Here is a 15,402-nt window from a genome sequence, read left to right on the forward strand (position 1 = left end):
CCAGAGTTAAAACAGAGATACTGTTTTAATAAACCATTTAATATACTTCCAGCTGAGTTATCAAGAAGAAAGTTTTAAAAAGTTGCTGTAGGCAGGGATTTATGGGAAAATTATTGAAAGTTTAATGCAAGCTGAGAAAATAAGGGAACCAGAAACAGTGTGATCAAATAAACATTGGAGCTAATAGTTTAAAGGTTAAAGTCTTATGGAGAAGCAAAGTAAAGAGACAACATAAAGAAGGTTGAAAGATATAAAGAGAGTGATATAAAAGTATTAATACAAGTTCTAAGGTATGATTTTTACCTGATTGAAACTAAAAATAAGGATTTTCCTTTAGCATTGACCCCACAACCAATAAAAGATGAGCAGATGAAAGGAGGGATCTCCCATAACAGCAATGGCCATCAAGTAATCACCATATTTGTCAGTTTTTTATTCCATCAGTTTTTATCCTGTGGTCTATGGTTGTCTACAGATATGTACACTTGAGGGCAATGAGGTTCCCTAGCTCTTATGAAACTCTGAAGTGAACATTCTTCAAAGGAAAAAGGTGCAGGAGAGCAGAAGAATCATTGATATAATTCCACAACTAAGGGGAAGCCATTTAAGCAAGAGGTTTATCATAGAATGTTCTAGAAACAGAAGAATCCACAGACTTCCTTCAGTTCACTGTTCTCTGTACTGTTTCTTATCAGTGCAAGACCCAAGAGGCTCCTGGCTACATACATACCCAAGAATCACCTGCTTAAGTACTAAGGGTCTGCTCCTGTTACTGTGTTGAATCTATTTTCATCCAAGGTCCCAGTAATTGCTCAATCTAACGTACTCCTTTCAATGACGATCCCATCTGTCCTCTGTGTCATCTGACAGTGTTCACAGCAGCCTGTCCTAAATTCTCTGTTCCAGTTTTCCTCATTCTCTGTCTCTGTGGTTGGGTGTTTTGTCCACTTACTTCTCCTTTGATTTAAAAGGGCTTTTACACTACTGATTCTTTCCCCCTTTCACCTTTTATTTTCCTAAAATTAAGAAAATGATCATTATTAAGTTTACAAGCATTTAATTCCCAAAATAAAGCAAGAAACAAAGTCATTATCATGTAAGAATAAATGATAAATTCTTTAATGTGGCATATAGAGCTTTTCCCATTCTAGTCCCGCTATCTCTTTTCCAGCTTTGCTGCTGCTTAATCTCTCGTATATTGTAGATTCATTCTTTTTTTTTTTGACTGATTATAATTTGTAAGAATCTGTTACACTCCTTGAACACAGTGGTGAGGGAAACAGTGAAGGGCTGCACAGAATCTAGAGGATAAACCTGCAATTAATACATACACGTATGTATATTATGTTGAATTACATGAAAATGCCAACACTCAATCACTTTTGACTTTTAAATGCAACAAATTCATATGATTCAATTAATATAATTAAATTTTTTGATGAGTGCTATGAAAGTTAACACAATGTTTCATGGTTATTATCATTTCTTTTGCAAGGAGGAGTTGGTCTAATTTCAGACAATATCTGTTTTCTACATTTTGCTATATGTAAGGATATATAATAAATGGTACAGAATTCTCCTTCATAAAAACAAAAACAAATTTCCCAAAATGACCCCTAACTATATATACAAGTCGAAGTTTATTTAAAGCTCTTGCTTTGTGTTGGGAGAGGGATTGTGGCTTTCTGGAAATAGTTATCTGGGGTCAAATCAATTGGTTAAATATTTGTACCAATCTGATGACTTGGCAGGATTCTTATTTTGAAGCATCAGAAAATAATTTTGTGAGCATTTCCAGAGTAGCAGAGTAAGGGCCTCTAAAATTTTGCTCTTCTAACCAAAGCGAAAAGAATACTGCAAAATAGACAAATTCAGTTTTTCAGAACTTTGGAAATTAAACTTGCAATAACCCATGGGGTGTATATTCAAGAAAAGTGTATGAATCCCAGCAAAAAAAAAAAGGTAAAATTTGTGGCATTTCACTTTTTTTATTTTTTGTTTTTATATCTAAAAAATTTTAAATTGAAGTATAGTTGATTTACAATGTTTTGTGGCATTTAAACATGCCCACCTCTAAGCTCTGTGAGAATATTTAAAAGCATCAGACTCACAATCATACCAGCTATGAAAATAAACAGCTTAGCAGACACTGGAAGAAAGAGGTAGCTTTGGAAAGGACAGCTGATATATAACCTGTGTGGTTGTTCCATGGAAACCTTCAGTCAGAGTTTATCTGAATTTTATCTGACTCAGAGTCTACTCTTTGTGAATAGCCGTTTCCCTGGGGCAATTGTAGAAAACAATCAGTAGCAATTGTTTAATGTTGCATCAGCTTGAGGCATCATTAACAGGTGGGGCAAAAACCCGGGAGATTTGCAAAGCCTTAACATGTTCCTGGGAATTAAGAAAGACACACATGCATGCAGGACTGAGTATATGCTGAGGAAAGAACTGAGAAGTCCCTAATTTCTCACTTCTGACTGACCATGAGGCTCTGGGTAAAGAAGGACATTTAAATTAAGTCACAGATATAATCTGCCTGCCAGACCATAGAAGGCATGCTACAGCACACACAGGGAACCCCTCGGCAAAGGCTGGAAGACTTACTGGTTCAAACTATTTAAGGAAATCTCTGTTCAATCATGATTACTGGGGTAAAAGGTAATTGATCAGAGAATTCAGTGACCACACATGACAAAGTATACAGATTTTATAGAATTAACTCAGGAAAGTCAGTTTTCAAATATATATATAAAAAAATGCAAAGAAACAGGAAAGTATGGCACATACAGCGGAAAAAAAGGCAGGCAGCAAACACTGTCCCTGAGGAAGTCCAGCTATTGGACTTACTAGGCAGACTTTAAGTCATCTGTTATAGATGTGTTTAAAGAACTAAAGGAAGCCACATTTAAACAACTAATGGAAACTAGGAGAGCAGTGTCTTGACACATATTATTAAAAAAAGAATCAAATTTATGGATTTGAAAAGCACAATAAATGAAATGAACAATTCACTTGAGGTTCTCAAAGCCAGATTTGAGCTGACAAAGAAAAAAAATCAGTGAAAATGAAGAGAGTTCAATTGAGATAATTCAGCCTGAGGAACAGAAAGAAAAAGGAATGAAACAAAATTAACAGAGGTGGGGAATGACTGCTGATGGATATGGTGTTTTTATAGATATTTTTCAGAATACCTAATAATCTGAAATTAGGCAGTGGTGACGGTTACAAAATTTTATGAATATACAAAAAACTATACCCAATAGTACATTTGTGAATTGTAAGCTATGCAAACTATATGACAATAAAAACTAATTAAAATCATTACTCAGAAAAGAAAATGATATTGTACAAATTGAACAGGAAAAAATACTTAATGTATCAGGATGCCAAAGAGTTTGCACTACAGCTTGGAAGGTTGTCGATCCATTTGAGTACCAGGTTTGTCTCGTACGAGCAGTGTCATCATTGAGGCAGCTGCTATTACCCTGGAGGCCACCTCTGCTCTTCCAGATTCTTCCCTCTGGCCTCCCTCCCACTCTCTCACTTTCCAATGTCTGCCTGGCTGAGCCTGGATTGTCGACCAGAAAGAGCACCTGGGGAGGTGAGAATTCTCTGTTTTTATCACTTAAGTTGCAAGCCAACACTTCTGTGCTTTAGGAAACATAAGGTGTATCGGGCACACAGCAAACAGGCAGCCAAAAAGCCAAACAAAAGTGTCTGCTTAACCACGGTGTCTGACTCCTTTCAGACTGGTCAACCCCCAGAGGTATAAATAGACTGTAGATGCCCTGCTCCCCAATGTGTACAGTCGAGGTGGGCAGTTGTAAAGGTTGGAGTCGAGACCCTGAGCACACTGCGTTATTGTGATACCAAAACAAAATGCTGGAAAAAAAATCTAATGGATGGTCATCTAATGGATGGTCACTGACTTCAAATAATTTGAGTTGTAGGGTTACAAAGAAGCAGAGAATAATACTCTGCACACAAAACACATATCTACATGTAGAGTTTAATTTATTCTTAAAAGCAATGCCTTGAAGTCACACGTAGTCATTCTCATTTATAGGTGAGTAAGTAGGCTCAGAGAGGTTGTGACTTGGGGTGGAACACGCAGCTTACCAAGGAGGCTTCAGGTGCTCTGTCAGGTAGTCTGAATTCAGATATTATGTTCTTTTTGTTCTTTCAGCCTTGTGGTCCTTGATACACCAAATGAGTGGTTCTCAACGCCTTAGACGCTCATATGATACAGGTTTCTGACCCAATTCCAGAAAAGGGAAGTCACATGTAACTAAGTGATGGCCACTGACAGTCTGCCTTCTGGGGCTGCCCTTACCTTTCCCAACAGCACCATGCTCGGAGCATCGTCTCAGAGGGAGCAGTGCCGCAGAGGGAGCGGTGCCTGCTCATTAACTGTTAAACTCCATATTTGAATAACCCATAGCAACCGGTAAACACAAGACCCAAACAGGAAAATCCATCCAAAACCACTCTTGAAAATACAATTAAGGCTTTAGAAGCAGAGCAAGCACAAAGTGATCATTTTGGCATAGTGGGATCTCAAAATAAAGGTATATACATGTTTTTGAGTTAGAAAACTAATTTTCAAGTTTGTTCTAGGAAAAGGATCCATGGGCTTCCTACTTCCCATTATTGGCCTGGCAATAAAGCTGGGCTATTAGTCCCAGTTTATCATGTTTATCTACAACATACAGTAGCACTTTAAATAAAGGTAGGGTGGTATCCTTAATCATACTAATAAAACGGGGCTGACTTTTCTCAGACTCTGTGGCACCACATCTCTATAACGTTTAAATCTTGTGGCTGGGACAGGAACTTTTATTGGCGCCTACCAGAATAATCTGTGTTTGAATCAATTTCCTGGCTTGCATTATAAAGTTTGTGGATTTCTGCACAAGCAATTTGGGAAAAGCAAGCACTCATTAAAGCACTTGACCCAAGAATTTCTGCAGGTTCAAAGGGAAACAGTCCTCCTTCCAAGGAAAGCCACCAACTCTGCTGTGACCTTTCAGCCTAACAGGGTTTCATTTTTGGTGTAGAGGCAGGTAACGTTACCTGAATAACACACACCTCAACAGGGTAAATACTTCTGGCATATTTTCCACACTGGGAAATATATTGGGATTTGTGGAAAAAATAAAACATATTCTACCACTGTCTTAACAAACATTTCTTTTTATATTCTCTTATGTAGATGCAAATAAAGTTTCAAAACTGTACATTTAGAGTAGACAGATTTTACCTCATTAGCATGGAATGCCTGGGAGACTATAAATATCTTGTATTTCATCAGGTTACTAGACTTAATTCCAGAATATATAAGATTTTCCATTTCTTTTGTCCTGCTTAGATGATACTAAAATACACTTTACTTTGTGTTAGACCTTTAAGAAAAATGTCCAGGCATAGGATCGCAGAGGCAGAAGAACTGGAAATCTAAAAAATATGGAGGATTCTTATTTTTATTATTATATCTTTCAAAAAACAGTGAACAAATTAAACTGCCATCAGAAACATTTATCGATGTCACCATGTCTTGCCAGCATTTAAGTGCTATCATGAATAATCCTTTTTTTTGTAATTAGGTCTTACTAAGCCACAAAATTAAAAAAGTAAAATTTACTAATTTGAAACTATTGTATTATGAGTGACTTTAAACATTTCCAAATAGTTTAAAGTTGTTTGCTGAATTGATATCTTTTGCTTATTTGTCTAATGAAGTCTTCATGGTTTTATACATTTCATATCCTCATTAAATATGGTAGCCACTGGTATTTTATCTGCTATATTTCATGTGAATATTTCTTCATAGTCATATTTTTATACATTATAGACCATTTTTATACTGATCTTTAAGCAGGAAATATTCAAAACTGAATTGTAAATGTTCTATTTTTAATATTTTACAGCATAACTTTTTAAGAGTAAGAGTAATATTGGCAAAATATTGAAAAAATTATCAATTCTTCCCAAATGTTTAGAGACCCACAGAGCTCTGCAATCCCTCAAACTCCAAAGCCTAGAAAGGAAACAGAGATGGCATTTTGCAGTTTTTCTTGGTGAAGGAGTCTCGATTTTGGTTTGTTAGAGAGTGTTCAAATAGTATATGCAGAGTTCCTTATGCAGGACAGTTTCACTACTACTGTGACGTTGCCTGACTATAACTTTGAATCAATGTTTTTAATCAAAAAAATTACTGTTCCTTTAGATATACAACTTACATGACAAAAATGCCTTATTTTAATTAAAGAATATTTAGGAATTAAAAAATTTGTCAGTGGGTAAACTGTTACAAAGGACACAAATGTTGGAGAAAAAGTATTTGCACAGATAAAATTATTTTAAAACAGAAAAGAAATTTTCTAAGTGGATAATCTTTACAAAAGCAGCTTATACACAGCCAATGGCATCACAAATTGTCAGAGCCTTTTAGAAGCAATTTGACATTTGTATAAAAATCTTCAGAGATCAGAGGTTGAGATCCACCTCCGTACTAGTGGAGGGTAATATAACTTATGTATGTGGGTTTCTAGATAGGAACTGCCCTCTGCAGACAGACCTTTGTCCATAACGGGGAGCTTACCTGCTCTGCCCACTACAGGTATAACAATCTTGAGTACAAATTTTGACTCTGGTTTTCATCAGAAAAGTTCCTCTCATTAACAGCATCCGAAGTGGTCCTTTAACTACCAACTTAAAAATACATATCAAAGGAATTATTTGGGAACAGTTGATGCCTCTTGATGGCCTAGATGAAGATGATTTCTGAAAACATCAATTTATCTATTGAGCCATAAATATAGAGATGGGTTATGGAGAGATCTGGAGAGAAATGTGGATATACACACATCCTTAACTGTGAGTATATGAGCCCAGCTATTTGCAATTATTAATATTATTATGCATACAATATGCTCCTCTGCCCAAGCATGGATGGAACTCTTAGTTAGTCTTGTCCATGAGGCAATCAGCCACCCTCGTCTGATTTCTAGCCCTCTCTTCCTGGTTTCATGTCACCTGGTCTTTTCCTACATCACACTGTAATTCATGCTGATTTATGTTGATTGGTTGGCTTTCTTAAACCAAAGCTAATGTATTAATGGCTGATCATTCTTTTTTCTGTCAGCAATTAGTGGCATTCCTAATTCTAGGTAAATACGTAATCAGTTCCATGTCTGCAGTATTGACCTAATGCTTACTAACACAAACATGAATCACAGGACTGGAGGTGAAATCTCCATTGCATCTGCTCATGCACAGTACTAAGAACTTATTTTCTCCATGTTATCTTATGCTAAGGCAATCTCAGAAATTTTTTCTGATTTATCAAAAGTCATTGCAGGGCTTCCCTGGTGGCGCAGTGGTTGAGAGTCCGCCTGCCGATGCAGGGGACGTGGGTTCGTGCCCTGGTCCAAGAAGATCCCACATGCTGCAGAGCGGCTGGGCCCGCAAGCCATGGCCACTGAGCCTGCGCGTCCGGAGCAATCATCGCAACTCTAGCTGCAGGTTGGTTCTTCTTACTAGCATTTCCCATGGAAGATACATGTGAGAATTTGGCTGTTTTAACTGTGTCCTATTTACTTATGTGTGTCTGCTATACCTGCATATACTAGAATCTCAAAAACTATTTTCCATCAGAATGTGAGCCCTTTGAAATCAATGCCTAAGCAAGGCAAATTTATGATTTCTGTTTCTACTTCATATGAATAGACGTGCTTGTGTCAAGCTATGTTGAGATGTCTTTCATATCACAGAGGTTTAGAGCTAAAAGGGACCTATGGTTCCTGTCTAAGACACACATGATTAGGGGAAGTTTAGGAATCTGTCCAAAGCTCTGTCACAGAAGCTTGTTCTCCTTCCCAGGCAGGAGTTGTTCCATCACCCAAAATGGTAAGAGCTTTCTAATACAATAGAAGATCCAACTCTCTAACATTTATCTTAGGAAATCAGTGAGTTTTTCTCCTGCCAAGTCACCTGCCAAACTATCTCTCTAAGAAATGTCATTCATGGGCTCTATTTGAAAAAGTGATGCAATGCTGGATTATATTATTTTGGTCTATGTCTATTTTTTCTAATTGAATGAAAGATTCTTCAAATTCTACAGTGCATTACAATTTTCAAAAGTTTCATACACATGATTTCAAACAGTCCCATAATAACCCTTTCTTTCCCCCAACCCCTAAATTGCCCCTCCCAATTCCCTCTACCCACTGGTAACACTAGTTTGTTTTCTATAGCTGTGAGTCTGTTTTTTTGTTGTTGCTTTATTCACTAGTTTTTTGTATTTTTAGATTCTCCATATAAGTGGTATCATACAGTATTTGTCTTTCTCTGTCTGACTTATTTCACTTAGCACAATGCCCTCCACGTTCACCCATGTTGCTGGAAATGACAACATTTCATTTTTTTAACGGCTGAGTAGTATTCCATGTCATATATACACCACATCTTCTTTATCCATTCATCTGTTGATGGACACTTAGGTTGCTTCCATATCTTGTCTATTGTAAATAATGCTGCTGTAAACATTGGGGTGCGTATATCTTTTCGAATTAGTGTGCTTTTTTTTTCAGGTATATATCTAGGAGTAGAATTGCTGGGTCATATGGTAGTTCTATTTTTAGTTTTTTCAGAAACTTCCATACTGTTTTCAATAGTGGCTACACCAATTTACATTCCCACTAACAGTGTACAAGTGTTTCCTTTTCTCCACATACTTGCCAATGTTTGTTATCTGTGTTCTTTTTCCTGATGGCCATTCTGACCAGTGTGAGGTTATATCTTATTGTGGTTTTGATTTGCATTTCCCTGATGTTGAGCATCTTTTCATGTGCCTATTGGCCATCTGCATTTCTTCTTTGGAAAAATGTCTATTCAGTTCTGTGCATTTTTTAATTCTGTTGTATTTTTTTTTTATGTTGAGTTGTATGAGCTGTTTATATATGTTGGATATTAACCCCTTGTCAGTCATATCATTTACAAATGTTTTCTCCCATTCAGTAGGTTTTCTTTTCATTTTGTCAATGGTTTTCTTTGCTGTGCAAAAGCTTTTAGGTTTAATTAGGTCCCATTTGTTTATTTTTGCTTTTTGTCTTTTGCTTTAGGAGACAGAGCCAAAAAAATATTGCTGTGATTTATGTCAAAGAGTGCTCTGCAAATGTTTTCCTCTAGGAGTTTTATAGTATCTGGTCTTACATTTAGGTCTTTAATCCATTTTGAGTTTATTTTTGTATATAATATTAGAGAATGTTCTAATTTCATTCTTTTACATGTAGTTGTCCAGTTTCCCCAGCACCACTTATTGAAGAGATTCTCTTTTCTTCATTGTATATTTTTGCCTCCTTTGTCATAGATTAATTAACCATGTGTGTGGGTTTATTTCTAGGCTTTCTATTCTGTTCCATTGATCTATGTGTGTGTTTTTGTGCCAGTACCATAGTGTTTTGATTACTGTAGCCTTGTAGTATAGTCTTAAGTTAGTGAGCTTGATTCTTCTAGCTCTGTTCTTCTTTCTCAAGATCGTTTTGGCTATTTGGGGTCTTTTAATGTGCTAACAAAGCTAATTGTATTTCTTGACAAGGCAGGGAAGTACTCCTAAGAACTACTCTGATGCCCTCATGAGTGAATTAAAATTCTGAGGTCTGGCTATCCCTGAGTGAGCCACCATCCAAACATGATATTTCAAAGACAAACAGGACCACTGTTTGTAAGAGAAGCAAAAAGTCCAGTTTAAGTCTTCTTGGCCTGAAACTAAATTTAATATATTTTCCTGTATTTGTGTGTGTGTTGTGTGTGTGTGTGTGTGTGCGTGTGTGTGTTTTAATTTCAAAATGGGAGAATCCCATGTCACTATTTGAGACATTGTTAGCTTTTCTATGCCACTTATGAGTAAGCACCAGTGTAGTCCTGGACTCTTCGTTCATCACACAGAGGTCATTATTTCCACCCAGGGTTTCCTGTGATGGCTGCAGTCTGTAGGCATTATCAGCAGTTCAAATTTTAAATGCTAGTGATATAAAAAAAATGCAGTTAAAAACCTAAGATGAGATTACCATCAATGTTTGGAAGTTGAGCCATGTAATTCGAAATAATCTGTGGGCTAAAAAAGATATCTCAGTGGCAATAAGAAAATATTTCGAACTAAATATCATTTAAAATTGTATATATTAAACTTGTGGGATGTACGCAAAGCTGTGATTAGAGGGAAATGTATAGCACTAAATGCATATAGTATTAGAAAGAAGAAATACTAAAAATTTATGTTCCAAGAATATATATATATATATCAAAGTTAGAGGAATACTAGCAAATTAAGTTCAAAGAAAGTAGGAGAAAAGAAATGGGCAAAAAAGAGGATAGAAATAAACAAAATAGAAACAAATATAAAAACTGGCCTGACAAAATGAAGAGTTGCTTTGAAAAGAACAAAATACAGTAAGTTCCCTACATATGAACCTTCAAGTTGTGAACTTTCAAAGACGCTAAGATGTGTTCACACGTCCAATCACGTAAGTTAGCTCACGTGTCTGACGTACATTGTCGTGTGCGTGCATCCTCTACAAGTGGTTGTGCTTTTGTGTACTTTACTGTACAGTACTATATACAGTACAGTAGTACAGTGTCTTTATTTCAAGCCCAGGATGTCCAGAAGCAAGCATAAAAGCAACAGTGATGTAGCTGGTACTGCTAAGAAGTGCCAAGCGATAACAATGGAAACAAACGTGAAAATAATTGAGAGAGTGGAGTGAGGGGAAAAGATGGTAGATGTTGCTCATTCTTATAACATTGAAATCCTTGCCATGCAACACAAGGAGCTTACTAATGAAGACCTGATGGAATTGGAGGCCCAGAGAAAGGACGAAGAGAGATAAGAGGAAGAAGAAGTAACTGAAGAACCGAAGAGATTCACGATGGAAATGGTGAGGGGATTTTCTTTATTTGAGGAGGCACCGTTAGTTTTTGAGGCACAGGACCCAAATCTAGAAAGGTACACAAAGGTTGCAACAGCTATTAAGAAGGCAATCCAGTGCTACCATGTCATCTATGATGAGGAAAAAAGAGCTACTACCCAGACATCACTGGATCATTTTTTCAAGAGGGTAGGTAGAATTGAATCCAGCAAGGAACCAGAACCTGTGCCATCCACGTCAGCAGTGAGTGTATTGCAACTTGCCCTCCATCTCCTATTGCTGATGGTCCTTCAGGTCTACCATCTCCCACCTCCTCTCCCTCCTCCAGTCAGTAACTCTTGCCTGTTCGCTCGATGCCAGCCCTTGTATGCTAGCTGTTGTACTGGACTACTGTACTTTTCAAGGTACGGTACTATAAGATTAAAATTAAAAATGTTTTCTTTATTTTTTGTGTTTGTTTTTTATGTATGTATTATTTGTGTGAAAAGTATTATAAACTTATTACAATACAGTACAGTACTATGTACCTAGGCTAACTTTGTTGGACTCACAAACAAATTGGACTTACGAACTCGCTCTTGGAATGGAACTCGTTCATATGTAGGGGACTTACTGTATTATTAAACTCCTGTCAACACTGATGAAGTAAAAAAGGAATAACCTGTGATGGTTGATTTTATATGTCAACTTGGCTAGGCCATGGTACCCAGATATCTGGTCAATTCTAGATGTCGCTGTGAAGGTATTTTTAAGATGAGATTAACATTTAGTGGACTTTGAGTAAAGCATGCTACCCTCTGTAATGTGAGTGGGCCTCATCCAACCAGTTGAAGGCTTGAGAGAAAAGACTGAGGTTTCCCCAGGGAGAAGGTATTCTGCCTCCAGATGACCTTTGGACTTGCCACTGCAGCATCAACTCTTCCCTGGGTCTCCAGCCTATTGGCCCATGTTGCAGATTTTGGACTTGCCCATTTCCATGATAGCATGAGCCAACTCCTTAAAATCTCTCTCTTTCAATATCGATAGGTAGAGAGATAGATATACCTGATTAGTTCTGTTTCTCTGGAGAACCCAACTAATGCAAGACCCAAAATACCAATCTTAAAAATTAAAAAAGGGGAGAAATTATGTCCTGATATATTTCACTAGTAAATTCTTCCAAATACCTAAGGAAAATATATCACAAATCTACACAAATTCTTCTAGAGTATAGAGAAAGAGGAAACCTCATCCCAACATTTGTTTAAAAAATCATGCAAACAAATATGACAGTAACATAAGAAAATAAAGTACATGTGTATCTCTATTCTGATTACAGGTGAAACAATCTTAAGTAAAATATTGGTAAATCAAATACAGTGAGATAGTTGCACACCACCTGGCATCTAGGTTTACCCCAGGAATGCAAGGTTTGTTTTACGTTCAAACACCAATCATTGTTGGCATAAGGATAGACATATAGATCAATATTATAGAATTGAGAGTCTATAAATAAGTCAGTACATTTACAGTCAATTCATTTTAAAGGAACTCGAACCCCTTCCTCAACCCATACATAAAAATTAACTCAAAAGGCATCATAGACCTAACTGTAAGAACAAATATCATAAAACTCTCAGGAGAAAACAGGAACAAACTTCATGAAATTGGGTTAGGCAAAACATTCTTTTGTGTTTCAGAGGGCACTATTAATAAAGGGGAAATACAACCTGCAATGGGAGAAAATTATTTGCAAATCATATGTCTGATAAGAGATCTATATCTAGAATATATAAAGAACAACAGCAACAGTAGGAAGGCAAGTAATCCAATTAAAAATACGCAAAGGATTCAAATAGAAATTTCTTCAAAGAAGACATGCAAATGGATAATAAGCATAGAGAAAGTTGCTCAGCATCATTAGCACTTAGGGAGATGCAAATCAAAACACAATGAGACACTTCATACTTACTACACACTTACTATGATTGTTATCATTGAAAAGAGTGAATAAAAAGTGTTGGTGAGAATGTGGAGAAATTGTAACCCTCATACATTACTTGTATAAAACAGTGAAGCTCCCTTAGAAAACAAACTGGCAGATCTTCAAAAAGATACATAAAGTTATCAGATGATCCAATAATCTGACTTCTATATATACACACAAAATAAATAAAAACAGGAATTTGGATACTTTTCCACCAATGTTCATATCTGCATTACTCACAATGTCGAAAAAGTGAAAACACCCCGAAGTCTATCTCAACAGGTAAATGGATAAACAAAACAAAGTACATAAATATAATGGAATATTTTTCAGTAATAAAAAAGACTGAAGTTCTGATATATGCTCTACAGCATGCATGAACCAGTCACCAAAGACTATCTATTATATGATTCCATCTGAAATGGAATGTTTAGAATAGACTAATCCATAGAGACAGAAAGTGAATCAGTGGTTGCTTAGGTCTATAGGGGTTGGAGGAAAATGTGCAGTGACTACTAATAGGTATGAGATTTTTATTGGGGTGATAAAAATTATTTTAAAATTGACTGTGGTGGTGATTGCACAACTCCATAAACTACAGAATTGCACATTCCAAGAAGGTGAACTTTATAATGTGTGTGTTAAATCTCAATAAAACTGTTATATAAAATAACAAAAGCATGTACACAAAATATATATAATTTACCACACAGCAGAATAAAACAGTAGAAACTATATGAATCTTGATAGGTGTAGAAAAGAATTTTAATACAATTAAAACCAACAAAATGCCTCTTCATATAAAAATATTTCCAACCTAGAGAAGAAAAACAATATTATTTAATCTAATTAAATATGGCTTCAAAGACACTACAGTGAATATCATACTTAAGTGATGAAAAAAATGAAACATTTACCTTGAAATTGGGAACAAGACAAAGCTATCTTGCAATTTCAACTTCTTTTTATCATTGCACTGAATGTGCCAAGCAGTGCAATACATAAAGAAAAAGAAATATGATCTATAAGGATTTAATGAAGAAGGAAAACTATCATATTCTAGGTGGCATGATTGTAAGTGTAAAAAATACAGAATAATGGCTTAAGTAAACTTTCAGATTTATTTAGTTGAGCAATGTCACTGGATAAATGAGAACTAATAAAATATAATCAATTATATTGCTATACACTTGTGACAAAAATTAGAAAATAAAATTTAAAAAAATCATACAACTTACAATATCATCTAAAATCAATCAGATTTCTAGGAATAAATAAAAAGAAAGATGTGCAAAGAAGGCCTAAATAAATAGAGGAGTTTCCCATGCTTACAAGTTAAAAGACTCAACATTGTAAGTTTCTCCAAATTGATTTATTGATTCAATTACCCACCCTGTGTGTGTGTGTGTGTGTGTGTGTGTGTGTGTGTGTGTGTGTGTGTGTATGTGAGAGAGAGTGAGAGAGAGAGAGAGAATTTGACAAGGTAATTCTAAAACATATATAGAGAAATACCAATAATAGTCAAGAAAATCCTGAAGAACGGGGGGAGACTTTAACCATATTTCAAAACATGCTATAAAACTACAGTAATTAAGACATCCTGATATTGGTGTAAGGAAAGAAATATGGATAATGGAACCAAAAAGTGATCCCAGAAATAAACCCATACAAATTCAGTTAGGCTCAACCACAATGAGTTACCATTACACTCACCCTGGGATGATTAAGTTTAATAAAAACTAGTATAAAGTGTTGACAAAGGTACAAAGCAACAGAAACTTCCACAAACTCTAAGTGGGAGAGTGTAACGTGGTACAGCCACTTTGAAAAACAGTTTATCGGTATTTACTGATGCAGAACATAAACTTAGCCCTTTACCCACCAATGCTACTCTAGATAAAACCTTCAAAACAGGGTACAAATATGAACAAGAGACAGGTATAAGGATGTTCATAGCAGCTTTACTTACGGCTGGAACTTATAATAGTTCCAAATTGAAAGCAAACCTAATGTTCCTTTAGACTGGATATATAAATTGTGGTGTATTTAATTCTATGTAATACTATATAATTAATGGAAAAGAAAGAACTGCTACTTGCAACATCCAATGAGAATTAATCACACAGATGAAAACAGACTGAAATAGTTAGACATAAAGGCCACACCCCGAATGACTCCACTTATGTAACGCCCCAATGCAGGAAAACTAACCTATGGTGATGGCAATTATATTAGTTCTTACCATTGCGGGAGGGGGATTCATGGCTGGGATGGGGCATGTGGGAGGTCGCTGGAGTGTAGGTTAATGGGAATGTTTACAAAAAAAATATTGAGCTCCCTGCAAATTACCTGTGCACTTTTTAGAGCTATTTTATCCTTGAATAAAACATTTACAAGTGTAAATAAATTATCTGTCAAATGATTATCTTCATGTATTTGGACTCTGTTTTGAATCCTCAGACATTTCTTTCTCTATATTTCCCCCTGTTAATCTACTGATTCAGT

Source organism: Phocoena phocoena, chromosome 9, assembly GCF_963924675.1.
Source record: "Phocoena phocoena chromosome 9, mPhoPho1.1, whole genome shotgun sequence".
NCBI classification, from domain to species: Eukaryota; Metazoa; Chordata; class Mammalia; order Artiodactyla; family Phocoenidae; genus Phocoena; species Phocoena phocoena.